The sequence below is a fragment of the Stigmatopora nigra genome, unplaced genomic scaffold (assembly GCF_051989575.1).
Source record: "Stigmatopora nigra isolate UIUO_SnigA unplaced genomic scaffold, RoL_Snig_1.1 HiC_scaffold_24, whole genome shotgun sequence".
NCBI classification, from domain to species: Eukaryota; Metazoa; Chordata; class Actinopteri; order Syngnathiformes; family Syngnathidae; genus Stigmatopora; species Stigmatopora nigra.
Window position 1 is genome coordinate 674,145 of NW_027551603.1, and position 24,969 is coordinate 699,113.

Below are 24,969 nucleotides of genomic sequence, written 5' to 3' on the forward strand. Positions count from 1 at the left end.
TGCTCACAGCACCTGGTATTCCCAAGCGGTCTCCCAATCAGGTACTAACCAGGCCAAACCATGCTTGGCTTCCTAGATCGGACGAGATCGGGCCTTTTCAGGGTGGTATGGCCGTGAGCGGTACTGCTCTTGCAGATGGACACCCATGAAATGTCGAAAAAGATGCGGGGTATGATGCTCACAGCACCTGGTATTCCCAAGTGGTCTCCCAATCAGGTACTAACCAGGCCAAACCATGCTTGGCTTCCGAGATCGGACGAGATCGGGCCTTTTCAGGGTGGTATGGCCGTGAGCGGTACTTCTCTTGCAGATGGACACCCATGAAATGTCGAAAAAGATGCGGGGTATGATGCTCACAGCACCTGGTATTCCCAAGCGGTCTCCCAATCAGGTACTAACCAGGCCGAACCTTGCTTGGCTTCCGAGATCGGACGAGATCGGGCCTTTTCAGGGTGGTATGGCCGTGAGCGGTACTGCACTAGCAGATGGACACCCATGAAATGTCGAAAAAGATGCGGGGTATGATGCACACAGCCCCTGGTATTCCCAAGCGGTCTCCCAATCAGGTACTAAACAGGCCGAACCATGCTTGGCTTCCGAGATCGGGCGAGATCGGGCCTTTTCAGGGTGGTATGGCCGTGAGCGGTACTGCACTAGCAGATGGACACCCATGAAATGTCGAAAAAGATGCGGGGTATGATGCTCACAGCACCTGGTATTCCCAAGCGGTCTCCCAATCAGGTACTAACCAGGCCGAACCATGCTTGGCTTCCTAGATCGGACGAGATCGGGCCTTTTCAGGGTGGTATGGCCGTGAGCGGTATTGCTCTTGCAGATGGACACCCATGAAATGTCGAAAAAGATGCGGGGTATGATGCTCACAGCACCTGGTATTCCCAAGCAGTCTCCCAATCAGGTACTAACCAGGCCAAACCATGCTTGGCTTCCGAGATCGGACGAGATCAGGCCTTTTCAGGGTGGTATGGCCGTGAGCAGTAGTTCTCTTGCAGATGGACACCCATGAAATGTCGAAAAAGATGCGGGGTATGATGCTCACAGCACCTGGTATTCCCAAGCGGTCTCCCAATCAGGTACTAACCAGGCCGAACCTTGCTTGGCTTCCGAGATCGGACGAGATCGGTCCTTTTCAGGGTGGTATGGCCGTGAGCGGTACTGCACTAGCAGATGGACACCCATGAAATGTCGAAAAAGATGCGGGGTATGATGCTCACAGCACCTGGTATTCCCAAGCGGTCTCCCAACCAGGTACTAACCAGACCGAACCATGCTTGGCTTCCAAGATCGGACGAGATCGGGCCTTTTCAGGGTGGTATGGCCGTGAGCGGTACTGCATTAGCAGATGGACTACCATGAAATGTCGAAAAAGATGCGGGGTATGATGCTCACAGCACCTGGTATTCCCAAGCGGTCTCCCAATCAGGTACTAACCAGGCCGAACCATGCTTGGCTGCCGAGATCGGACGAGATCGGGCGAGATCGGGCCTTATCAGGGTGGTATGGCCGTGAGCGGTACTGCTCTTGCAGATGGACACCCATGAGCTAAAGTATTAATTCGACCTTCTACACCTGCTACCCAAATCAATTGGGATTTGACATTATTCAAAGTCAGTTGAAATCTTCAGGTTATAAAAGAGGGGGGAAAAGGCAGGAATATATACAGCTATGTTTTACTTTTGTGCATTTCAGGCCAAATTGGTATTTGTCTTTGAGTCAGCAATAATAACAAAGGAGTAAAGTCAGCTTGATTGCAGTAAGACTTTTTGCACTCTATACACTCAATTTTCACATGTTGTTTTACTTCTGGACGCTGCAAATGGACTACACATCTGTTGCATCGTGTGTATATATGTGTATTACCGTAGTTTGAATTTTGATTTAAACCTTTACAACCCAACTACCTCAGATCAAGCAATTATAATGTAAAGTAGTAGATGTTTAAAAAAAGCACCAAATGCAAAAAGATAACAAAATAACAATACTAAATAGTCAAATAAGCAACTCCATTATTCTTTTAGAGAAAATATCTCAGCGGGGTCAAGTCATTCAATTCAAATCGACTGGTAATCAGATTCAATTAAAGACTAACTGATTGGGTGCAATGTTGTAGTGGCAGCACAACTAAATGAATTCACTGAATTTAAATGGGATTTATAAGTGTTTTCACATTTTATACTGTAAAACAAAAAATCACATAGGATTTATGGTTAAACACTGGAGCTACAGAATTTTACCAGAAATTACATTCAATTGGTATAGCACTTCAATAACCACCAATTTATTGGAACACTATTGTAGATTTTTCATTTCACTGAAACTAAAATTATATTGCTCCACCACCACATGCACACACCCCTTTTTTACTGTATAACTCTAGCAACCACAAGTATTTTATTTTTATTTTTTTAAGAAGAAAATGACTGACTATTCTTCTGTCTGTTCAGATATCACTACTTTTACATGATAAGAGAAGTAATTTTTAAAGAAGGCTCAGCAAAATACCCAGCATTCAATAGTACTGGCATGCTGGATCTTGCAAACTACACTCCTCAACTGCACGGAAAAAAAATAGAAAAAAACAGTCATACATTGTCTGCAGTACTTTCCACTCATTCGCTTACACTTTGTACTCCATCCTTTCTACACAAAAAGCATCATCCCGCTGTTACAGAGTAAAGAAGGTTGCACAGAGTCCTTTTCTTGCTGTTCTGTCTCTTTAGAACAGAAGGACACTTTGCGCTTCACAGAATGCAAGTCTACAAGTACTGCTGCTTAGATGTGGTTGAATGTTAGGCCCCTAAGAAATACATGTGAAGCAACAGCAATGCTTTACAAGGTGTCTATTGTTTATATAAATAAACATAAAACAGGTTACGAAAACATGCTGTAAAATCCAAATCATATTTTATCATAGTTTCACATGCTTAAACTAATAGTAATTGTTTAGTATAAATGATCGTCATGTGAAAGACATTGTTTAGTATTCTTTCATTCATTCATTCTCTCAACCGCTTATCCTCACAAGGGTCACGGGGGGTGCTAAGGCCTATCCCAGCTATCTACGGGCACCAGGCGGGGGACAAAAGAATGAACATAATTTAAAGTAATTGCTCTACAGTTGTACTGCATACCGGAGGTCATTTAATTCATTCAGATCAAGAACCTCAAATAACATATCGGCTGGTATTGTTGGAGATGGAAATCCAACTCATTTTATCTCTGAGGGCTAGCTGCGAATGCACTTGCATTATGTCAGTAAAATTCTAGAAATCATAGCGAAAGGGTTATTTTTCAAGAAAATCTGTTCCCGAAAGACCGACAAATTGTCTTTATTTGATGCTCTTGTCAGGAGAGGTTGGATTGCCTTTCCTGGCATGACGTCACGATAACTATCAGCTGTCACTAATTACGTGATTAGATTATTTTTGGCGTCACTGGACAAGGTCCAAGTGGACATGGGGAAGCTGGAGCACCTCTTTGAGTCCAGGGCCAAAGAGACGCCATGGGCCAAGAAAGCGCCAGAGAGCAAAAAGTCCGAGATCCTGGTTCTGGACTCCAAGCGGAGCACCGCCATCAACATCGGGATGACGGTCCTGCCCGCCGTTCACGTCATCAAGAGCGCCATCCTCAACTTTGACGACTTTGCCATCAACAAGGAGGGTGTGGAGAAGATCCTGAGCATGACGCCCACAGAGGAGGAGAAGCAGAAGATCCGCGAGGCTCGCTCGGCCAATCCCGACGTTCCCCTGGGGACGGCCGAGGAATTCCTCTCGGGCCTGGCTTCCGTCAGCGCCTTGACCCCCCGCCTGCAGCTGTGGTCTTTCAAACTCAACTATGAGGCACTCGAGCAGGAGATCGCCGAGCCCCTGTTTGACCTGAAGTTGGGCATGGAGCAGCTGGCCGGCAACCGGACCTTCAAGAAGATCCTGGCCACGCTGCTGGCCGTGGGGAACTTCCTCAACGGGTGTCCTCCTCACCAGAATCTTCAGGCTCCCTCCATGGTGAATCAATTCCTCTGGGCATAGGCATAAGATAACTTGGGCGCTCTCTGGTGGTTGTACGCACCTGGGCATCATGATGAAACGGTAAAGGCTTCCCAGGGCGACGTGCATAGCAGTGGTGGGGCGTATGAGTACGCTGCGGCTCTAACTCTTCTACCAGCTGTGGCTCATCTCTAGAAATGATGTGCCTGAGAGCCCCGCACCACGTTGTGTCCATTACAAAATTCCTAAACGATTCTGAGGGGTTTCTTATACATTCCAAGCAGTCCGGTGTCTTCGAGGTGGATGGTTTGCGTCGCCGAGTGCGTCGGCGCGAGCGTGGGTGGCGCTCCGCTGGGTCCATAATGGTTGGATCTTGCTGTTACGATTTCGCCGCGTAGTGCGACGCGATCGTAGGGTAAGTTGAACCCAGATGCAGAGTCGCCGAAGTAATTGGAAAGGTGAGGCAGATCTGTAGCTCTTGTTGGTTGATTTAATAAACGGGGTAACATAACTTAAACAACTTGGCTTGACCACTCATTACAAACGAACTGAACATGCGGCGTGGCGTCAATGGAAACAGCAATTGCTACGAGGATTAACAGGAAACGAAACCAGAACTTAACCAGTCGATCCAACCGCGTCCACAGAAAATCATAATGCTTAAATACCAAAAATAATCTAATCACGTAATTAGTGACAGCTGATAGTTATCGTGACGTCATGCCAGGAAAGGCAATCCAACCACTCCTGACAGCTCTGAGTGATTTTGGATCCTTTGTTTCTCCCCCAAGTAATGAGGACATGTTCTTTTTAAGATAGCTCTCCATCTAAGTCCTACTATAGGTCCAGTCTTGGTAAAAGGTGCATGATGACAACTGATCTATCTGAAATCCAGAATTTGATCTGGATTTCAGATAGATCACCCATGAAATGTCGAAAAAGATGCGGGGTATGATGCTCACAGCACCTGGTATTCCCAAGCGGTCTCCCAATCAGGTACTAACCAGGCCGTACCATGCTTGGCTTCCGAGATCGAACGAGATCGGGCCTTTTCAGGGTGGTATGGCCGTGAGCGGTACTGCTCCTGCAGATGGACACCCATGAAATGTCGAAAAAGATGCGGGGTATGATGCTCACTGCACCTGGTATTCCCAAGCGGTCTCCCAATCAAGTACTAACCAGGCCGAACCATGCTTGGCTTCCGAGATCGGACGAGATCGGGCCTTTTCAGGGTGGTATGGCCGTGAGCGGTACTGCTTTGGCAGATGGACACCCATGAAATGTCGAAAAAGATGCGGGGTATGCTGCTCACAGCACCTGGTATTCCCAAGCGGTCTCCCAATCAGGTACTAAACAGGCCGAACCATGCTTGGCTTCCGAGATCGGAGGAGATCGGGCCTTTTCAGGGTGGTATGGCCGTGAGCGGTACTGCTCTTGCAGATGGACACCCATGAAATGTCGAAAAAGATGCGGGGTATGATGCTCACAGCACCTGGTATTCCCAAGCGGTCTCCCAATCAGGTACTAACCAGGCCGAACCATGCTTGGCTTCCGAGATCGGACGGGATCGGGCCTTTTCAGGGTGGTATGGCCGTGAACGGTACTGCACTAGCAGATGGACACCCATGAAATGTCGAAAAAGATGCGGGGCATGGTTCTCACAGCACCTGGTATTCCCAAGCGGTCTCCCAATCTGGTACTAAACAAGTCTAACCATGCTTGGCTTCCGAGATCGGGCGAGATCGGGCCTTTTCAGGGTGGTATGGCCGTGAGCAGTACTGCTTTTGCAGATGGACACCCATGAAATGTCGAAAAAGATGCGGGGTATGATGCTCACAGCACCTGGTATTCCCAAGCGGTCTCCCAACCAGGTACTAACCAGGCCCAACCATGCTTGGCTTCCAAGATCGGACGAGATCGGGCCTTTTCAGGGTGGTATGGCCGTGAGCGGTACTGCACTAGCAGATGGACACCCATGAAATGTCGAAAAAGATGCGGGGTATGATGCTCACAGCACCTGGTATTCCCAAGCGGTCTCCCAATCAGGTACTAACCAGGCCGAACCATGCTTGGCTTCCGAGATCGGACGAGATCAGGCCTTTTCAGGGTGGTATGGCCGTGAGCGGTACTGCTCTTGCAGATGGACACCCATGAGCTAAAGTATTAATTCGACCTTCTACACCTGCTACCCAAATCAATTGGGATTTGACATTATTCAAAGTCAGTTGGAATATTCAGGTTATAAAAGAGGGGGGAAAAGGCAGGAATATATACAGCTATGTTTTACTTTTGTGCATTTCAGGCCAAATTGGTATTTGTCTTTGAGTCAGCAATAATAACAAAGGAGTAAAGTCAGCTTGATTGCAGTAAGACTTTTTGCACTCTATACACTCAATTTTCACATGTTGTTTTACTTCTGGACGCTGCAAATGGACTGCACATCTGTTGCATCGTGTGTATATATGTGTATTACCGTACTTTGAATTTTGATTTAAACCTTTACAACCCAACTACCTCAGATCAAGCAATTATAATGTAAAGTAGTAGATGTTTAAAAAAAGCACCAAAAGCAAAAAGATAAAATAACAATACTAAATAGTCAAATAAGCAACTCCATTATTCTTTTAGAGAAAATATCTCAGCGGGGTCAAGTCATTCAATTCAAATCGACTGGTAATCAGATTCAATTAAAGACTAACTGATTGGGTGCAATGTTGTAGTGGCAGCACAACTAAATGAATTCACTGAATTTAAATGGGATTTATAAGTGTTTTCACATTTTATACTGTAAAACAAAAAATCACATAGGATTTATGGTTAAACACTGGAGCTACAGAATTTTACCAGAAATTACATTCAATTGGTATAGCACTTCAATAACCACCAATTTATTGGAACACTATTGTAGATTTTTCATTTCACTGAAACTAAAATTATATTGCTCCACCACCACATGCACACACCCCTTTTTTACTGTATAACTCTAGCAACCACAAGTATTTTATTTTTATTTTTTTAAGAAGAAAATGACTGACTATTCTTCTGTCTGTTCAGATATCACTACTTTTACATGATAAGAGAAGTAATTTTTAAAGAAGGCTCAGCAAAATACCCAGCATTCAATAGTACTGGCATGCTGGATCTTGCAAACTACACTCCTCAACTGCACGGAAAAAAAATAGAAAAAAACAGTCATACATTGTCTGCAGTACTTTCCACTCATTCGCTTACACTTTGTACTCCATCCTTTCTACACAAAAAGCATCATCCCGCTGTTACAGAGTAAAGAAGGTTGCACAGAGTCCTTTTCTTGCTGTTCTGTCTCTTTAGAACAGAAGGACACTTTGCGCTTCACAGAATGCAAGTCTACAAGTACTGCTGCTTAGATGTGGTTGAATGTTAGGCCCCTAAGAAATACATGTGAAGCAACAGCAATGCTTTACAAGGTGTCTATTGTTTATATAAATAAACATAAAACAGGTTACGAAAACATGCTGTAAAATCCAAATCATATTTTATCATAGTTTCACATGCTTAAATTAATAGTAATTGTTTAGTATAAATGATCGTCATGTGAAAGACATTGTTTAGTATTCTTTCATTCATTCATTCTCTCAACCGCTTATCCTCACAAGGGTCACGGGGGGTGCTAAGGCCTATCCCAGCTATCTACGGGCACCAGGCGGGGGACAAAAGAATGAACATAATTTAAAGTAATTGCTCTACAGTTGTACTGCATACCGGAGGTCATTTAATTCATTCAGATCAAGAACCTCAAATAACATATCGGCTGGTATTGTTGGAGATGGAAATCCAACTCATTTTATCTCTGAGGGCTAGCTGCGAATGCACTTGCATTATGTCAGTAAAATTCTAGAAATCATAGCGAAAGGGTTATTTTTCAAGAAAATCTGTTCCCGAAAGACCGACAAATTGTCTTTATTTGATGCTCTTGTCAGGAGAGGTTGGATTGCCTTTCCTGGCATGACGTCACGATAACTATCAGCTGTCACTAATTACGTGATTAGATTATTTTTGGCGTCACTGGACAAGGTCCAAGTGGACATGGGGAAGCTGGAGCACCTCTTTGAGTCCAGGGCCAAAGAGACGCCATGGGCCAAGAAAGCGCCAGAGAGCAAAAAGTCCGAGATCCTGGTTCTGGACTCCAAGCGGAGCACCGCCATCAACATCGGGATGACGGTCCTGCCCGCCGTTCACGTCATCAAGAGCGCCATCCTCAACTTTGACGACTTTGCCATCAACAAGGAGGGTGTGGAGAAGATCCTGAGCATGACGCCCACAGAGGAGGAGAAGCAGAAGATCCGCGAGGCTCGCTCGGCCAATCCCGACGTTCCCCTGGGGACGGCCGAGGAATTCCTCTCGGGCCTGGCTTCCGTCAGCGCCTTGACCCCCCGCCTGCAGCTGTGGTCTTTCAAACTCAACTATGAGGCACTCGAGCAGGAGATCGCCGAGCCCCTGTTTGACCTGAAGTTGGGCATGGAGCAGCTGGCCGGCAACCGGACCTTCAAGAAGATCCTGGCCACGCTGCTGGCCGTGGGGAACTTCCTCAACGGGTGTCCTCCTCACCAGAATCTTCAGGCTCCCTCCATGGTGAATCAATTCCTCTGGGCATAGGCATAAGATAACTTGGGCGCTCTCTGGTGGTTGTACGCACCTGGGCATCATGATGAAACGGTAAAGGCTTCCCAGGGCGACGTGCATAGCAGTGGTGGGGCGTATGAGTACGCTGCGGCTCTAACTCTTCTACCAGCTGTGGCTCATCTCTAGAAATGATGTGCCTGAGAGCCCCACACCACGGTGTGTCCATTACAAAATTCCTAAACGATTCTGAGGGGTTTCTTATACATTCCAAGCAGTCCGGTGTCTTCGAGGTGGATGGTTTGCGTCGCCGAGTGCGTCGGCGCGAGCGTGGGTGGCGCTCCGCTGGGTCCATAATGGTTGGATCGTGCTGTTACGATTTCGCCGCGTAGTGCGACGCGATCGTAGGGTAAGTTGAACCCAGATGCAGAGTCGCCGAAGTAATTGGAAAGGTGAGGCAGATCTGTAGCTCTTGTTGGTTGATTTAATAAACGGGGTAACATAACTTAAACAACTTGGCTTGACCACTCATTACAAACGAACTGAACATGCGGCGTGGCGTCAATGGAAACAGCAATTACTACGAGGATTAACAGGAAACGAAACCAGAACTTAACCAGTCGATCCAACCGCGTCCACAGAAAATCATAATGCTTAAATACCAAAAATAATCTAATCACGTAATTAGTGACAGCTGATAGTTATCGTGACGTCATGCCAGGAAAGGCAATCCAACCACTCCTGACAGCTCTGAGTGATTTTGGATCCTTTGTTTCTCCCCCAAGTAATGAGGACATGTTCTTTTTAAGATAGCTCTCCATCTAAGTCCTACTATAGGTCCAGTCTTGGTAAAAGGTGCATGATGACAACTGATCTATTTGAAATCCAGAATTTGATCTGGATTTCAGATAGATCACCCATGAAATGTCGAAAAAGATGCGGGGTATGATGCTCACAGCACCTGGTATTCCCAAGCGGTCTCCCAATCAGGTACTAACCAGGCCGTACCATGCTTGGCTTCCGAGATCGAACGAGATCGGGCCTTTTCAGGGTGGTATGGCCGTGAGCGGTACTGCTCCTGCAGATGGACACCCATGAAATGTCGAAAAAGATGCGGGGTATGATGCTCACTGCACCTGGTATTCCCAAGCGGTCTCCCAATCAGGTACTAACCAGGCCGAACCATGCTTGGCTTCCGAGATCGGACGAGATCGGGCCTTTTCAGGGTGGTATGGCCGTGAGCGGTGCTGCTTTTGCAGATGGACACCCATGAAATGTCGAAAAAGATGCGGGGTATGCTGCTCACAGCACCTGGTATTCCCAAGCGGTCTCCCAATCAGGTACTAAACAGGCCGAACCATGCTTGGCTTCCGAGATCGGAGGAGATCGGGCCTTTTCAGGGTGGTATGGCCGTGAGCGGTACTGCTCTTGCAGATGGACACCCATGAAATGTCGAAAAAGATGCGGGGTATGATGCTCACAGCACCTGGTATTCCCAAGCGGTCTCCCAATCAGGTACTAACCAGGCCGAACCATGCTTGGCTTCCGAGATCGGACGAGATCGGGCCTTTTCAGGGTGGTATGGCCGTGAGCGGTACTGCTCTTGCAGATGGACACCCATGAGCTAAAGTATTAATTCGACCTTCTACACCTGCTACCCAAATCAATTGGGATTTGACATTATTCAAAGTCAGTTGGAATATTCAGGTTATAAAAGAGGGGGGAAAAGGCAGGAATATATACAGCTATGTTTTACTTTTGTGCATTTCAGGCCAAATTGGTATTTGTCTTTGAGTCAGCAATAATAACAAAGGAGTAAAGTCAGCTTGATTGCAGTAAGACTTTTTGCACTCTATACACTCAATTTTCACATGTTGTTTTACTTCTGGACGCTGCAAATGGACTGCACATCTGTTGCATCGTGTGTATATATGTGTATTACCGTACTTTGAATTTTGATTTAAACCTTTACAACCCAACTACCTCAGATCAAGCAATTATAATGTAAAGTAGTAGATGTTTAAAAAAAGCACCAAATGCAAAAAGATAACAAAATAACAATACTAAATAGTCAAATAAGCAACTCCATTATTCTTTTAGAGAAAATATCTCAGCGGGGTCAAGTCATTCAATTCAAATCGACTGGTAATCAGATTCAATTAAAGACTAACTGATTGGGTGCAATGTTGTAGTGGCAGCACAACTAAATGAATTCACTGAATTTAAATGGGATTTATAAGTGTTTTCACATTTTATACTGTAAAACAAAAAATCACATAGGATTTATGGTTAAACACTGGAGCTACAGAATTTTACCAGAAATTACATTCAATTGGTATAGCACTTCAATAACCACCAATTTATTGGAACACTATTGTAGATTTTTCATTTCACTGAAACTAAAATTATATTGCTCCACCACCACATGCACACACCCCTTTTTTACTGTATAACTCTAGCAACCACAAGTATTTTATTTTTATTTTTTTAAGAAGAAAATGACTGACTATTCTTCTGTCTGTTCAGATATCACTACTTTTACATGATAAGAGAAGTAATTTTTAAAGAAGGCTCAGCAAAATACCCAGCATTCAATAGTACTGGCATGCTGGATCTTGCAAACTACACTCCTCAACTGCACGGAAAAAAAATAGAAAAAAACAGTCATACATTGTCTGCAGTACTTTCCACTCCTTCGCTTACACTTTGTACTCCATCCTTTCTACACAAAAAGCATCATCCCGCTGTTACAGAGTAAAGAAGGTTGCACAGAGTCCTTTTCTTGCTGTTCTGTCTCTTTAGAACAGAAGGACACTTTGCGCTTCACAGAATGCAAGTCTACAAGTACTGCTGCTTAGATGTGGTTGAATGTTAGGCCCCTAAGAAATACATGTGAAGCAACAGCAATGCTTTACAAGGTGTCTATTGTTTATATAAATAAACATAAAACAGGTTACGAAAACATGCTGTAAAATCCAAATCATATTTTATCATAGTTTCACATGCTTAAACTAATAGTAATTGTTTAGTATAAATGATCGTCATGTGAAAGACATTGTTTAGTATTCTTTCATTCATTCATTCTCTCAACCGCTTATCCTCACAAGGGTCACGGGGGGTGCTAAGGCCTATCCCAGCTATCTACGGGCACCAGGCGGGGGACAAAAGAATGAACATAATTTAAAGTAATTGCTCTACAGTTGTACTGCATACCGGAGGTCATTTAATTCATTCAGATCAAGAACCTCAAATAACATATCGGCTGGTATTGTTGGAGATGGAAATCCAACTCATTTTATCTCTGAGGGCTAGCTGCGAATGCACTTGCATTATGTCAGTAAAATTCTAGAAATCATAGCGAAAGGGTTATTTTTCAAGAAAATCTGTTCCCGAAAGACCGACAAATTGTCTTTATTTGATGCTCTTGTCAGGAGAGGTTGGATTGCCTTTCCTGGCATGACGTCACGATAACTATCAGCTGTCACTAATTACGTGATTAGATTATTTTTGGCGTCACTGGACAAGGTCCAAGTGGACATGGGGAAGCTGGAGCACCTCTTTGAGTCCAGGGCCAAAGAGACGCCATGGGCCAAGAAAGCGCCGGAGAGCAAAAAGTCCGAGATCCTGGTTCTGGACTCCAAGCGGAGCACCGCCATCAACATCGGGATGACGGTCCTGCCCGCCGTTCACGTCATCAAGAGCGCCATCCTCAACTTTGACGACTTTGCCATCAACAAGGAGGGTGTGGAGAAGATCCTGAGCATGACGCCCACAGAGGAGGAGAAGCAGAAGATCCGCGAGGCTCGCTCGGCCAATCCCGACGTTCCCCTGGGGACGGCCGAGGAATTCCTCTCGGGCCTGGCTTCCGTCAGCGCCTTGACCCCCCGCCTGCAGCTGTGGTCTTTCAAACTCAACTATGAGGCACTCGAGCAGGAGATCGCCGAGCCCCTGTTTGACCTGAAGTTGGGCATGGAGCAGCTGGCCGGCAACCGGACCTTCAAGAAGATCCTGGCCACGCTGCTGGCCGTGGGGAACTTCCTCAACGGGTGTCCTCCTCACCAGAATCTTCAGGCTCCCTCCATGGTGAATCAATTCCTCTGGGCATAGGCATAAGATAACTTGGGCGCTCTCTGGTGGTTGTACGCACCTGGGCATCATGATGAAACGGTAAAGGCTTCCCAGGGCGACGTGCATAGCAGTGGTGGGGCGTATGAGTACGCTGCGGCTCTAACTCTTCTACCAGCTGTGGCTCATCTCTAGAAATGATGTGCCTGAGAGCCCCGCACCACGGTGTGTCCATTACAAAATTCCTAAACGATTCTGAGGGGTTTCTTATACATTCCAAGCAGTCCGGTGTCTTCGAGGTGGATGGTTTGCGTCGCCGAGTGCGTCGGCGCGAGCGTGGGTGGCGCTCCGCTGGGTCCATAATGGTTGGATCGTGCTGTTACGATTTCGCCGCGTAGTGCGACGCGATCGTAGGGTAAGTTGAACCCAGATGCAGAGTCGCCGAAGTAATTGGAAAGGTGAGGCAGATCTGTAGCTCTTGTTGGTTGATTTAATAAACGGGGTAACATAACTTAAACAACTTGGCTTGACCACTCATTACAAACGAACTGAACATGCGGCGTGGCGTCAATGGAAACAGCAATTACTACGAGGATTAACAGGAAACGAAACCAGAACTTAACCAGTCGATCCAACCGCGTCCACAGAAAATCATAATGCTTAAATACCAAAAATAATCTAATCACGTAATTAGTGACAGCTGATAGTTATCGTGACGTCATGCCAGGAAAGGCAATCCAACCACTCCTGACAGCTCTGAGTGATTTTGGATCCTTTGTTTCTCCCCCAAGTAATGAGGACATGTTCTTTTTAAGATAGCTCTCCATCTAAGTCCTACTATAGGTCCAGTCTTGGTAAAAGGTGCATGATGACAACTGATCTATCTGAAATCCAGAATTTGATCTGGATTTCAGATAGATCACCCATGAAATGTCGAAAAAGATGCGGGGTATGATGCTCACAGCACCTGGTATTCCCAAGCGGTCTCCCAATCAGGTACTAACCAGGCCGTACCATGCTTGGCTTCCGAGATCGAACGAGATCGGGCCTTTTCAGGGTGGTATGGCCGTGAGCGGTACTGCTCCTGCAGATGGACACCCATGAAATGTCGAAAAAGATGCGGGGTATGATGCTCACTGCACCTGGTATTCCCAAGCGGTCTCCCAATCAGGTACTAACCAGGCCGAACCATGCTTGGCTTCCGAGATCGGACGAGATCGGGCCTTTTCAGGGTGGTATGGCCGTGAGCCGTACTGCTTTTGCAGATGGACACCCATGAAATGTCGAAAAAGATGCGGGGTATGCTGCTCACAGCACCTGGTATTCCCAAGCGGTCTCCCAATCAGGTACTAAACAGGCCGAACCATGCTTGGCTTCCGAGATCGGAGGAGATCGGGCCTTTTCAGGGTGGTATGGCCGTGAGCGGTACTGCTCTTGCAGATGGACACCCATGAAATGTCGAAAAAGATGCGGGGTATGATGCTCACAGCACCTGGTATTCCCAAGCGGTCTCCCAATTAGGTACTAACCAGGCCGAACCATGCTTGGCTTCCGAGATCGGACGAGATCGGGCCTTTTCAGGGTGGTATGGCCGTGAACGGTACTGCACTAGCAGATGGACACCCATGAAATGTCGAAAAAGATGCGGGGCATGGTTCTCACAGCACCTGGTATTCCCAAGCGGTCTCCCAATCTGGTACTAAACAAGTCTAACCATGCTTGGCTTCTGAGATCGGGCGAGATCGGGCCTTTTCAGGGTGGTATGGCCGTGAGCGGTACTGCTTTTGCAGATGGACACCCATGAAATGTCGAAAAAGATGCAGGGTATGATGCTCACAGCACCTGGTATTCCCAAGCGGTCTCCCAACCAGCTACTAACCAGGCCCAACCATGCTTGGCTTCCGAGATCGGACGAGATCGGGCCTTTTCAGGGTGGTATGGCCGTGAGCGGTACTGCACTAGCAGATGGACACCCATGAAATGTCGAAAAAGATGCGGGGTATGATGCTCACAGCACCTGGTATTCCCAAGCGGTCTCCCAATCAGGTACTAACCAGGCCGAACCATGCTTGGCTTCCGAGATCGGACGAGATCAGGCCTTTTCAGGGTGGTATGGCCGTGAGCGGTACTGCTCTTGCAGATGGACACCCATGAGCTAAAGTATTAATTCGACCTTCTACACCTGCTACCCAAATCAATTGGGATTTGACATTATTCAAAGTCAGTTGGAATATTCAGGTTATAAAAGAGGGGGGAAAAGGCAGGAATATATACAGCTATGTTTTACTTTTGTGCATTTCAGGCCAAATTGGTATTTGTCTTTGAGTCAGCAATAATAACAAAGGAGTAAAGTCAGCTTGATTGCAGTAAGACTTTTTGCACTCTATACACTCAATTTTCACATGTTTTACTTCTGGACGCTGCAAATGGACTGCACATCTGTTGCATCGTGTGTGTATATATGTGTATTACCGTACTTTGAATTTTGATTTAAACCTTTACAACCCAACTACCTCAGATCAAGCAATTATAATGTAAAGTAGTAGATGTTTAAAAAAAGCACCAAATGCAAAAAGATAACAAAATAACAATACTAAATAGTCAAATAAGCAACTCCATTATTCTTTTAGAGAAAATATCTCAGCGGGGTCAAGTCATTCAATTCAAATCGACTGGTAATCAGATTCAATTAAAGACTAACTGATTGGGTGCAATGTTGTAGTGGCAGCACAACTAAATGAATTCACTGAATTTAAATGGGATTTATAAGTGTTTTCACATTTTATACTGTAAAACAAAAAATCACATAGGATTTATGGTTAAACACTGGAGCTACAGAATTTTACCAGAAATTACATTCAATTGGTATAGCACTTCAATAACCACCAATTTATTGGAACACTATTGTAGATTTTTCATTTCACTGAAACTAAAATTATATTGCTCCACCACCACATGCACACACCCCTTTTTTACTGTATAACTCTAGCAACCACAAGTATTTTATTTTTATTTTTTTAAGAAGAAAATGACTGACTATTCTTCTGTCTGTTCAGATATCACTACTTTTACATGATAAGAGAAGTAATTTTTAAAGAAGGCTCAGCAAAATACCCAGCATTCAATAGTACTGGCATGCTGGATCTTGCAAACTACACTCCTCAACTGCACGGAAAAAAAATAGAAAAAAACAGTCATACATTGTCTGCAGTACTTTCCACTCATTCGCTTACACTTTGTACTCCATCCTTTCTACACAAAAAGCATCATCCCGCTGTTACAGAGTAAAGAAGGTTGCACAGAGTCCTTTTCTTGCTGTTCTGTCTCTTTAGAACAGAAGGACACTTTGCGCTTCACAGAATGCAAGTCTACAAGTACTGCTGCTTAGATGTGGTTGAATGTTAGGCCCCTAAGAAATACATGTGAAGCAACAGCAATGCTTTACAAGGTGTCTATTGTTTATATAAATAAACATAAAACAGGTTACGAAAACATGCTGTAAAATCCAAATCATATTTTATCATAGTTTCACATGCTTAAACTAATAGTAATTGTTTAGTATAAATGATCGTCATGTGAAAGACATTGTTTAGTATTCTTTCATTCATTCATTCTCTCAACCGCTTATCCTCACAAGGGTCACGGGGGGTGCTAAGGCCTATCCCAGCTATCTACGGGCACCAGGCGGGGGACAAAAGAATGAACATAATTTAAAGTAATTGCTCTACAGTTGTACTGCATACCGGAGGTCATTTAATTCATTCAGATCAAGAACCTCAAATAACATATCGGCTGGTATTGTTGGAGATGGAAATCCAACTCATTTTATCTCTGAGGGCTAGCTGCGAATGCACTTGCATTATGTCAGTAAAATTCTAGAAATCATAGCGAAAGGGTTATTTTTCAAGAAAATCTGTTCCCGAAAGACCGACAAATTGTCTTTATTTGATGCTCTTGTCAGGAGAGGTTGGATTGCCTTTCCTGGCATGACGTCACGATAACTATCAGCTGTCACTAATTACGTGATTAGATTATTTTTGGCGTCACTGGACAAGGTCCAAGTGGACATGGGGAAGCTGGAGCACCTCTTTGAGTCCAGGGCCAAAGAGACGCCATGGGCCAAGAAAGCGCCAGAGAGCAAAAAGTCCGAGATCCTGGTTCTGGACTCCAAGCGGAGCACCGCCATCAACATCGGGATGACGGTCCTGCCCGCCGTTCACGTCATCAAGAGCGCCATCCTCAACTTTGACGACTTTGCCATCAACAAGGAGGGTGTGGAGAAGATCCTGAGCATGACGCCCACAGAGGAGGAGAAGCAGAAGATCCGCGAGGCTCGCTCGGCCAATCCCGACGTTCCCCTGGGGACGGCCGAGGAATTCCTCTCGGGCCTGGCTTCCGTCAGCGCCTTGACCCCCCGCCTGCAGCTGTGGTCTTTCAAACTCAACTATGAGGCACTCGAGCAGGAGATCGCCGAGCCCCTGTTTGACCTGAAGTTGGGCATGGAGCAGCTGGCCGGCAACCGGACCTTCAAGAAGATCCTGGCCACGCTGCTGGCCGTGGGGAACTTCCTCAACGGGTGTCCTCCTCACCAGAATCTTCTGGCTCCCTCCATGGTGAATCAATTCCTCTGGGCATAGGCATAAGATAACTTGGGCGCTCTCTGGTGGTTGTACGCACCTGGGCATCATGATGAAACGGTAAAGGCTTCCCAGGGCGACGTGCATAGCAGTGGTGGGGCGTATGAGTACGCTGCGGCTCTAACTCTTCTACCAGCTGTGGCTCATCTCTAGAAATGATGTGCCTGAGAGCCCCGCACCACGGTGTGTCCATTACAAAATTCCTAAACGATTCTGAGGGGTTTCTTATACATTCCAAGCAGTCCGGTGTCTTCGAGGTGGATGGTTTGCGTCGCCGAGTGCGTCGGCGCGAGCGTGGGTGGCGCTCCGCTGGGTCCATAATGGTTGGATCGTGCTGTTACGATTTCGCCGCGTAGTGCGACGCGATCGTAGGGTAAGTTGAACCCAGATGCAGAGTCGCCGAAGTAATTGGAAAGGTGAGGCAGATCTGTAGCTCTTGTTGGTTGATTTAATAAACGGGGTAACATAACTTAAACAACTTGGCTTGACCACTCATTACAAACGAACTGAACATGCGGCGTGGCGTCAATGGAAACAGCAATTACTACGAGGATTAACAGGAAACGAAACCAGAACTTAACCAGTCGATCCAACCGCGTCCACAGAAAATCATAATGCTTAAATACCAAAAATAATCTAATCACGTAATTAGTGACAGCTGATAGTTATCGTGACGTCATGCCAGGAAAGGCAATCCAACCACTCCTGACAGCTCTGAGTGATTTTGGATCCTTTGTTTCTCCCCCAAGTAATGAGGACATGTTCTTTTTAAGATAGCTCTCCATCTAAGTCCTACTATAGGTCCAGTCTTGGTAAAAGGTGCATGATGACAACTGATCTATCTGAAATCCAGAATTTGATCTGGATTTCAGATAGATCACCCATGAAATGTCGAAAAAGATGCAGGGTATGATGCTCACAGCACCTGGTATTCCCAAGCGGTCTCCCAATCAGGTACTAACCAGGCCGTACCATGCTTGGCTTCCGAGATCGAACGAGATCGGGCCTTTTCAGGGTGGTATGGCCGTGAGCGGTACTGCTCCTGCAGATGGACACCCATGAAATGTCGAAAAAGATGCGGGGTATGATGCTCACTGCACCTGGTATTCCCAAGCGGTCTCCCAATCAGGTACTAACCAGGCCGAACCATGCTTGGCTTCCGAGATCGGACGAGATCGGGCCTTTTCAGGGTGGTATGGCCGTGAGCCGTACTGCTTTTGCAGATGGACACCCATGAAATGTCGAAAAAGATGCGGGGTATGCTGCTCACAGCACCTGGTATTCCCAAGCGGTCTCCCAATCAGGTACTAAACAGGCCGAACCATGCTTGGCTTCCGAGATCGGAGGAGATCGGGCCTTTTCAGGGTGGTATGGCCGTGAGCGGTACTGCTCTTGCAGATGGACACCCATGAAATGTCGAAAAAGATGCGGGGTATGATGCTCACAGCACCTGGTATTCCCAAGCGGTCTCCCAATTAGGTACTAACCAGGCCGAACCATGCTTGGCTTCCGAGATCGGACGAGATCGGGCCTTTTCAGGGTGGTATGGCCGTGAACGGTACTGCACTAGCAGATGGACACCCATGAAATGTCGAAAAAGATGCGGGGCATGGTTCTCACAGCACCTGGTATTCCCAAGCGGTCTCCCAATCTGGTACTAAACAAGTCTAACCATGCTTGGCTTCTGAGATCGGGCGAGATCGGGCCTTTTCAGGGTGGTATGGCCGTGAGCGGTACTGCTTTTGCAGATGGACACCCATGAAATGTCGAAAAAGATGCAGGGTATGATGCTCACAGCACCTGGTATTCCCAAGCGGTCTCCCAACCAGCTACTAACCAGGCCCAACCATGCTTGGCTTCCGAGATCGGACGAGATCGGGCCTTTTCAGGGTGGTATGGCCGTGAGCGGTACTGCACTAGCAGATGGACACCCATGAAATGTCGAAAAAGATGCGGGGTATGATGCTCACAGCACCTGGTATTCCCAAGCGGTCTCCCAATCAGGTACTAACCAGGCCGAACCATGCTTGGCTTCCGAGATCGGACGAGATCAGGCCTTTTCAGGGTGGTATGGCCGTGAGCGGTACTGCTCTTGCAGATGGACACCCATGAGCTAAAGTATTAATTCGACCTTCTACACCTGCTACCCAAATCAATTGGGATTTGACATTATTCAAAGTCAGTTGGAATATTCAGGTTATAAAAGAGGGGGGAAAAGGCAGGAATATATACAGCTATGTTTTACTTTTGTGCATTTCAGGCCAAATTGGTATTTGTCTTTGAGTCAGCAATAATAACAAAGGAGTAAAGTCAGCTTGATTGCAGTAAGACTTTTTGCACTCTATACACTCAATTTTCACATGTTTTACTTCTGGACGCTGCAAATGGACTGCACATCTGTTGCATCGTGTGTGTATATATGTGTATTACCGTACTTTGAATTTTGATTTAAACCTTTACAACCCAACTACCTCAGATCAAGCAATTATAATGTAAAGTAGTAGATGTTTAAAAAAAGCACCAAATGCAAAAAGATAACAAAATAACAATACTAAATAGTCAAATAAGCAACTCCATTATTCTTTTAGAGAAAATATCTCAGCGGGGTCAAGTCATTCAATTCAAATCGACTGGTAATCAGATTCAATTAAAGACTAACTGATTGGGTGCAATGTTGTAGTGGCAGCACAACTAAATGAATTCACTGAATTTAAATGGGATTTATAAGTGTTTTCACATTTTATACTGTAAAACAAAAAATCACATAGGATTTATGGTTAAACACTGGAGCTACAGAATTTTACCAGAAATTACATTCAATTGGTATAGCACTTCAATAACCACCAATTTATTGGAACACTATTGTAGATTTTTCATTTCACTGAAACTAAAATTATATTGCTCCACCACCACATGCACACACCCCTTTTTTACTGTATAACTCTAGCAACCACAAGTATTTTATTTTTATTTTTTTAAGAAGAAAATGACTGACTATTCTTCTGTCTGTTCAGATATCACTACTTTTACATGATAAGAGAAGTAATTTTTAAAGAAGGCTCAGCAAAATACCCAGCATTCAATAGTACTGGCATGCTGGATCTTGCAAACTACACTCCTCAACTGCACGGAAAAAAAATAGAAAAAAACAGTCATACATTGTCTGCAGTACTTTCCACTCATTCGCTTACACTTTGTACTCCATCCTTTCTACACAAAAAGCATCATCCCGCTGTTACAGAGTAAAGAAGGTTGCACAGAGTCCTTTTCTTGCTGTTCTGTCTCTTTAGAACAGAAGGACACTTTGCGCTTCACAGAATGCAAGTCTACAAGTACTGCTGCTTAGATGTGGTTGAATGTTAGGCCCCTAAGAAATACATGTGAAGCAACAGCAATGCTTTACAAGGTGTCTATTGTTTATATAAATAAACATAAAACAGGTTACGAAAACATGCTGTAAAATCCAAATCATATTTTATCATAGTTTCACATGCTTAAACTAATAGTAATTGTTTAGTATAAATGATCGTCATGTGAAAGACATTGTTTAGTATTCTTTCATTCATTCATTCTCTCAACCGCTTATCCTCACAAGGGTCACGGGGGGTGCTAAGGCCTATCCCAGCTATCTACGGGCACCAGGCGGGGGACAAAAGAATGAACATAATTTAAAGTAATTGCTCTACAGTTGTACTGCATACCGGAGGTCATTTAATTCATTCAGATCAAGAACCTCAAATAACATATCGGCTGGTATTGTTGGAGATGGAAATCCAACTCATTTTATCTCTGAGGGCTAGCTGCGAATGCACTTGCATTATGTCAGTAAAATTCTAGAAATCATAGCGAAAGGGTTATTTTTCAAGAAAATCTGTTCCCGAAAGACCGACAAATTGTCTTTATTTGATGCTCTTGTCAGGAGAGGTTGGATTGCCTTTCCTGGCATGACGTCACGATAACTATCAGCTGTCACTAATTACGTGATTAGATTATTTTTGGCGTCACTGGACAAGGTCCAAGTGGACATGGGGAAGCTGGAGCACCTCTTTGAGTCCAGGGCCAAAGAGACGCCATGGGCCAAGAAAGCGCCAGAGAGCAAAAAGTCCGAGATCCTGGTTCTGGACTCCAAGCGGAGCACCGCCATCAACATCGGGATGACGGTCCTGCCCGCCGTTCACGTCATCAAGAGCGCCATCCTCAACTTTGACGACTTTGCCATCAACAAGGAGGGTGTGGAGAAGATCCTGAGCATGACGCCCACAGAGGAGGAGAAGCAGAAGATCCGCGAGGCTCGCTCGGCCAATCCCGACGTTCCCCTGGGGACGGCCGAGGAATTCCTCTCGGGCCTGGCTTCCGTCAGCGCCTTGACCCCCCGCCTGCAGCTGTGGTCTTTCAAACTCAACTATGAGGCACTCGAGCAGGAGATCGCCGAGCCCCTGTTTGACCTGAAGTTGGGCATGGAGCAGCTGGCCGGCAACCGGACCTTCAAGAAGATCCTGGCCACGCTGCTGGCCGTGGGGAACTTCCTCAACGGGTGTCCTCCTCACCAGAATCTTCTGGCTCCCTCCATGGTGAATCAATTCCTCTGGGCATAGGCATAAGATAACTTGGGCGCTCTCTGGTGGTTGTACGCACCTGGGCATCATGATGAAACGGTAAAGGCTTCCCAGGGCGACGTGCATAGCAGTGGTGGGGCGTATGAGTACGCTGCGGCTCTAACTCTTCTACCAGCTGTGGCTCATCTCTAGAAATGATGTGCCTGAGAGCCCCGCACCACGGTGTGTCCATTACAAAATTCCTAAACGATTCTGAGGGGTTTCTTATACATTCCAAGCAGTCCGGTGTCTTCGAGGTGGATGGTTTGCGTCGCCGAGTGCGTCGGCGCGAGCGTGGGTGGCGCTCCGCTGGGTCCATAATGGTTGGATCGTGCTGTTACGATTTCGCCGCGTAGTGCGACGCGATCGTAGGGTAAGTTGAACCCAGATGCAGAGTCGCCGAAGTAATTGGAAAGGTGAGGCAGATCTGTAGCTCTTGTTGGTTGATTTAATAAACGGGGTAACATAACTTAAACAACTTGGCTTGACCACTCATTACAAACGAACTGAACATGCGGCGTGGCGTCAATGGAAACAGCAATTACTACGAGGATTAACAGGAAACGAAACCAGAACTTAACCAGTCGATCCAACCGCGTCCACAGAAAATCATAATGCTTAAATACCAAAAATAATCTAATCACGTAATTAGTGACAGCTGATAGTTATCGTGACGTCATGCCAGGAAAGGCAATCCAACCACTCCTGACAGCTCTGAGTGATTTTGGATCCTTTGTTTCTCCCCCAAGTAATGAGGACATGTTCTTTTTAAGATAGCTCTCCATCTAAGTCCTACTATAGGTCCAGTCTTGGTAAAAGGTGCATGATGACAACTGATCTATCTGAAATCCAGAATTTGATCTGGATTTCAGATAGATCACCCATGAAATGTCGAAAAAGATGCGGGGTATGATGCTCACAGCACCTGGTATTCCCAAGCGGTCTCCCAATCAGGTACTAACCAGGCCGTACCATGCTTGGCTTCCGAGATCGAACGAGATCGGGCCTTTTCAGGGTGGTATGGCCGTGAGCGGTACTGCTCCTGCAGATGGACACCCATGAAATGTCGAAAAAGATGCGGGGTATGATGCTCACTGCACCTGGTATTCCCAAGCGGTCTCCCAATCAGGTACTAACCAGGCCGAACCATGCTTGGCTTCCGAGATCGGACGAGATCGGGCCTTTTCAGGGTGGTATGGCCGTGAGCGGTACTGCTTTTGCAGATGGACACCCATGAAATGTCGAAAAAGATGCGGGGTATGCTGCTCACAGCACCTGGTATTCCCAAGCGGTCTCCCAATCAGGTACTAAACAGGCCGAACCATGCTTGGCTTCCGAGATCGGAGGAGATCGGGCCTTTTCAGGGTGGTATGGCCGTGAGCGGTACTGCTCTTGCAGATGGACACCCATGAAATGTCGAAAAAGATGCGGGGTATGATGCTCACAGCACCTGGTATTCCCAAGCGGTCTCCCAATCAGGTACTAACCAGGCCGAACCATGCTTGGCTTCCGAGATCGGACGAGATCGGGCCTTTTCAGGGTGGTATGGCCGTGAACGGTACTGCACTAGCAGATGGACACCCATGAAATGTCGAAAAAGATGCGGGGCATGGTTCTCACAGCACCTGGTATTCCCAAGCGGTCTCCCAATCTGGTACTAAACAAGTCTAACCATGCTTGGCTTCCGAGATCGGGCGAGATCGGGCCTTTTCAGGGTGGTATGGCCGTGAGCGGTACTGCTTTTGCAGATGGACACCCATGAAATGTCGAAAAAGATGCGGGGTATGATGCTCACAGCACCTGGTATTCCCAAGCGGTCTCCCAACCAGCTACTAACCAGGCCCAACCATGCTTGGCTTCCGAGATCGGACGAGATCGGGCCTTTTCAGGGTGGTATGGCCGTGAGCGGTACTGCACTAGCAGATGGACACCCATGAAATGTCGAAAAAGATGCGGGGTATGATGCTCACAGCACCTGGTATTCCCAAGCGGTCTCCCAATCAGGTACTAACCAGGCCGAACCATGCTTGGCTTCCGAGATCGGACGAGATCAGGCCTTTTCAGGGTGGTATGGCCGTGAGCGGTACTGCTCTTGCAGATGGACACCCATGAGCTAAAGTATTAATTCGACCTTCTACACCTGCTACCCAAATCAATTGGGATTTGACATTATTCAAAGTCAGTTGGAATATTCAGGTTATAAAAGAGGGGGGAAAAGGCAGGAATATATACAGCTATGTTTTACTTTTGTGCATTTCAGGCCAAATTGGTATTTGTCTTTGAGTCAGCAATAATAACAAAGGAGTAAAGTCAGCTTGATTGCAGTAAGACTTTTTGCACTCTATACACTCAATTTTCACATGTTTTACTTCTGGACGCTGCAAATGGACTGCACATCTGTTGCATCGTGTGTGTATATATGTGTATTACCGTACTTTGAATTTTGATTTAAACCTTTACAACCCAACTACCTCAGATCAAGCAATTATAATGTAAAGTAGTAGATGTTTAAAAAAAGCACCAAATGCAAAAAGATAACAAAATAACAATACTAAATAGTCAAATAAGCAACTCCATTATTCTTTTAGAGAAAATATCTCAGCGGGGTCAAGTCATTCAATTCAAATCGACTGGTAATCAGATTCAATTAAAGACTAACTGATTGGGTGCAATGTTGTAGTGGCAGCACAACTAAATGAATTCACTGAATTTAAATGGGATTTATAAGTGTTTTCACATTTTATACTGTAAAACAAAAAATCACATAGGATTTATGGTTAAACACTGGAGCTACAGAATTTTACCAGAAATTACATTCAATTGGTATAGCACTTCAATAACCACCAATTTATTGGAACACTATTGTAGATTTTTCATTTCACTGAAACTAAAATTATATTGCTCCACCACCACATGCACACACCCCTTTTTTACTGTATAACTCTAGCAACCACAAGTATTTTATTTTTATTTTTTTAAGAAGAAAATGACTGACTATTCTTCTGTCTGTTCAGATATCACTACTTTTACATGATAAGAGAAGTAATTTTTAAAGAAGGCTCAGCAAAATAC

At 45.7% G+C, this 24,969-nt stretch overlaps 4 non-coding genes and 37 pseudogenes across 4 annotated transcripts; all 41 read right to left on the minus strand.

Moving 5' to 3' along the window:
- Positions 1–119, minus strand: LOC144189660 (5S ribosomal RNA; annotated as a pseudogene).
- Positions 120–175: 56 nt separating this feature from the next.
- LOC144187995 (5S ribosomal RNA) lies at positions 176–294 on the minus strand (annotated as a pseudogene).
- A 56-nt stretch (positions 295–350) lies between these two features.
- On the minus strand, positions 351–469 carry LOC144188932 (5S ribosomal RNA; annotated as a pseudogene).
- A 56-nt stretch (positions 470–525) lies between these two features.
- On the minus strand, positions 526–644 carry LOC144183762 (5S ribosomal RNA; annotated as a pseudogene).
- Positions 645–700: 56 nt separating this feature from the next.
- On the minus strand, positions 701–819 carry LOC144190181 (5S ribosomal RNA; annotated as a pseudogene).
- Positions 820–875: 56 nt separating this feature from the next.
- Positions 876–994, minus strand: LOC144189330 (5S ribosomal RNA; annotated as a pseudogene).
- Positions 995–1,050: 56 nt separating this feature from the next.
- LOC144188554 (5S ribosomal RNA) lies at positions 1,051–1,169 on the minus strand (annotated as a pseudogene).
- Positions 1,170–1,225: 56 nt separating this feature from the next.
- On the minus strand, positions 1,226–1,344 carry LOC144189419 (5S ribosomal RNA; annotated as a pseudogene).
- A 56-nt stretch (positions 1,345–1,400) lies between these two features.
- Positions 1,401–1,529, minus strand: LOC144182648 (5S ribosomal RNA; annotated as a pseudogene).
- Positions 1,530–4,956: 3,427 nt separating this feature from the next.
- Positions 4,957–5,075, minus strand: LOC144183387 (5S ribosomal RNA; annotated as a pseudogene).
- A 56-nt stretch (positions 5,076–5,131) lies between these two features.
- LOC144188255 (5S ribosomal RNA) lies at positions 5,132–5,250 on the minus strand (annotated as a pseudogene).
- Positions 5,251–5,306: 56 nt separating this feature from the next.
- On the minus strand, positions 5,307–5,425 carry LOC144189243 (5S ribosomal RNA; annotated as a pseudogene).
- Positions 5,426–5,481: 56 nt separating this feature from the next.
- Positions 5,482–5,600, minus strand: LOC144188874 (5S ribosomal RNA; annotated as a pseudogene).
- Positions 5,601–5,656: 56 nt separating this feature from the next.
- LOC144183446 (5S ribosomal RNA) lies at positions 5,657–5,775 on the minus strand (annotated as a pseudogene).
- A 56-nt stretch (positions 5,776–5,831) lies between these two features.
- Positions 5,832–5,950, minus strand: LOC144189568 (5S ribosomal RNA). The gene has a single exon (XR_013324960.1). It is a non-coding gene; the product is annotated as a 5S ribosomal RNA (ribosomal RNA).
- Positions 5,951–6,006: 56 nt separating this feature from the next.
- Positions 6,007–6,125, minus strand: LOC144187764 (5S ribosomal RNA; annotated as a pseudogene).
- A 3,424-nt stretch (positions 6,126–9,549) lies between these two features.
- On the minus strand, positions 9,550–9,668 carry LOC144183398 (5S ribosomal RNA; annotated as a pseudogene).
- Positions 9,669–9,724: 56 nt separating this feature from the next.
- LOC144188957 (5S ribosomal RNA) lies at positions 9,725–9,843 on the minus strand (annotated as a pseudogene).
- A 56-nt stretch (positions 9,844–9,899) lies between these two features.
- On the minus strand, positions 9,900–10,018 carry LOC144189244 (5S ribosomal RNA; annotated as a pseudogene).
- Positions 10,019–10,074: 56 nt separating this feature from the next.
- On the minus strand, positions 10,075–10,193 carry LOC144189458 (5S ribosomal RNA; annotated as a pseudogene).
- Positions 10,194–13,620: 3,427 nt separating this feature from the next.
- LOC144183411 (5S ribosomal RNA) lies at positions 13,621–13,739 on the minus strand (annotated as a pseudogene).
- A 56-nt stretch (positions 13,740–13,795) lies between these two features.
- On the minus strand, positions 13,796–13,914 carry LOC144188958 (5S ribosomal RNA; annotated as a pseudogene).
- Positions 13,915–13,970: 56 nt separating this feature from the next.
- LOC144189245 (5S ribosomal RNA) lies at positions 13,971–14,089 on the minus strand (annotated as a pseudogene).
- A 56-nt stretch (positions 14,090–14,145) lies between these two features.
- On the minus strand, positions 14,146–14,264 carry LOC144187862 (5S ribosomal RNA; annotated as a pseudogene).
- Positions 14,265–14,320: 56 nt separating this feature from the next.
- LOC144185882 (5S ribosomal RNA) lies at positions 14,321–14,439 on the minus strand (annotated as a pseudogene).
- A 56-nt stretch (positions 14,440–14,495) lies between these two features.
- LOC144187694 (5S ribosomal RNA) lies at positions 14,496–14,614 on the minus strand. The gene has a single exon (XR_013324888.1). It is a non-coding gene; the product is annotated as a 5S ribosomal RNA (ribosomal RNA).
- Positions 14,615–14,670: 56 nt separating this feature from the next.
- LOC144187765 (5S ribosomal RNA) lies at positions 14,671–14,789 on the minus strand (annotated as a pseudogene).
- Positions 14,790–18,215: 3,426 nt separating this feature from the next.
- On the minus strand, positions 18,216–18,334 carry LOC144183422 (5S ribosomal RNA; annotated as a pseudogene).
- A 56-nt stretch (positions 18,335–18,390) lies between these two features.
- LOC144188959 (5S ribosomal RNA) lies at positions 18,391–18,509 on the minus strand (annotated as a pseudogene).
- A 56-nt stretch (positions 18,510–18,565) lies between these two features.
- Positions 18,566–18,684, minus strand: LOC144189246 (5S ribosomal RNA; annotated as a pseudogene).
- A 56-nt stretch (positions 18,685–18,740) lies between these two features.
- LOC144187863 (5S ribosomal RNA) lies at positions 18,741–18,859 on the minus strand (annotated as a pseudogene).
- Positions 18,860–18,915: 56 nt separating this feature from the next.
- Positions 18,916–19,034, minus strand: LOC144185883 (5S ribosomal RNA; annotated as a pseudogene).
- Positions 19,035–19,090: 56 nt separating this feature from the next.
- Positions 19,091–19,209, minus strand: LOC144187812 (5S ribosomal RNA). The gene has a single exon (XR_013324904.1). It is a non-coding gene; the product is annotated as a 5S ribosomal RNA (ribosomal RNA).
- A 56-nt stretch (positions 19,210–19,265) lies between these two features.
- On the minus strand, positions 19,266–19,384 carry LOC144187766 (5S ribosomal RNA; annotated as a pseudogene).
- A 3,426-nt stretch (positions 19,385–22,810) lies between these two features.
- Positions 22,811–22,929, minus strand: LOC144183434 (5S ribosomal RNA; annotated as a pseudogene).
- Positions 22,930–22,985: 56 nt separating this feature from the next.
- On the minus strand, positions 22,986–23,104 carry LOC144188960 (5S ribosomal RNA; annotated as a pseudogene).
- Positions 23,105–23,160: 56 nt separating this feature from the next.
- LOC144189248 (5S ribosomal RNA) lies at positions 23,161–23,279 on the minus strand (annotated as a pseudogene).
- Positions 23,280–23,335: 56 nt separating this feature from the next.
- LOC144184706 (5S ribosomal RNA) lies at positions 23,336–23,454 on the minus strand (annotated as a pseudogene).
- A 56-nt stretch (positions 23,455–23,510) lies between these two features.
- On the minus strand, positions 23,511–23,629 carry LOC144183448 (5S ribosomal RNA; annotated as a pseudogene).
- A 56-nt stretch (positions 23,630–23,685) lies between these two features.
- Positions 23,686–23,804, minus strand: LOC144187931 (5S ribosomal RNA). The gene has a single exon (XR_013324919.1). It is a non-coding gene; the product is annotated as a 5S ribosomal RNA (ribosomal RNA).
- A 56-nt stretch (positions 23,805–23,860) lies between these two features.
- Positions 23,861–23,979, minus strand: LOC144187767 (5S ribosomal RNA; annotated as a pseudogene).
- Positions 23,980–24,969: the final 990 nt, after the last annotated feature.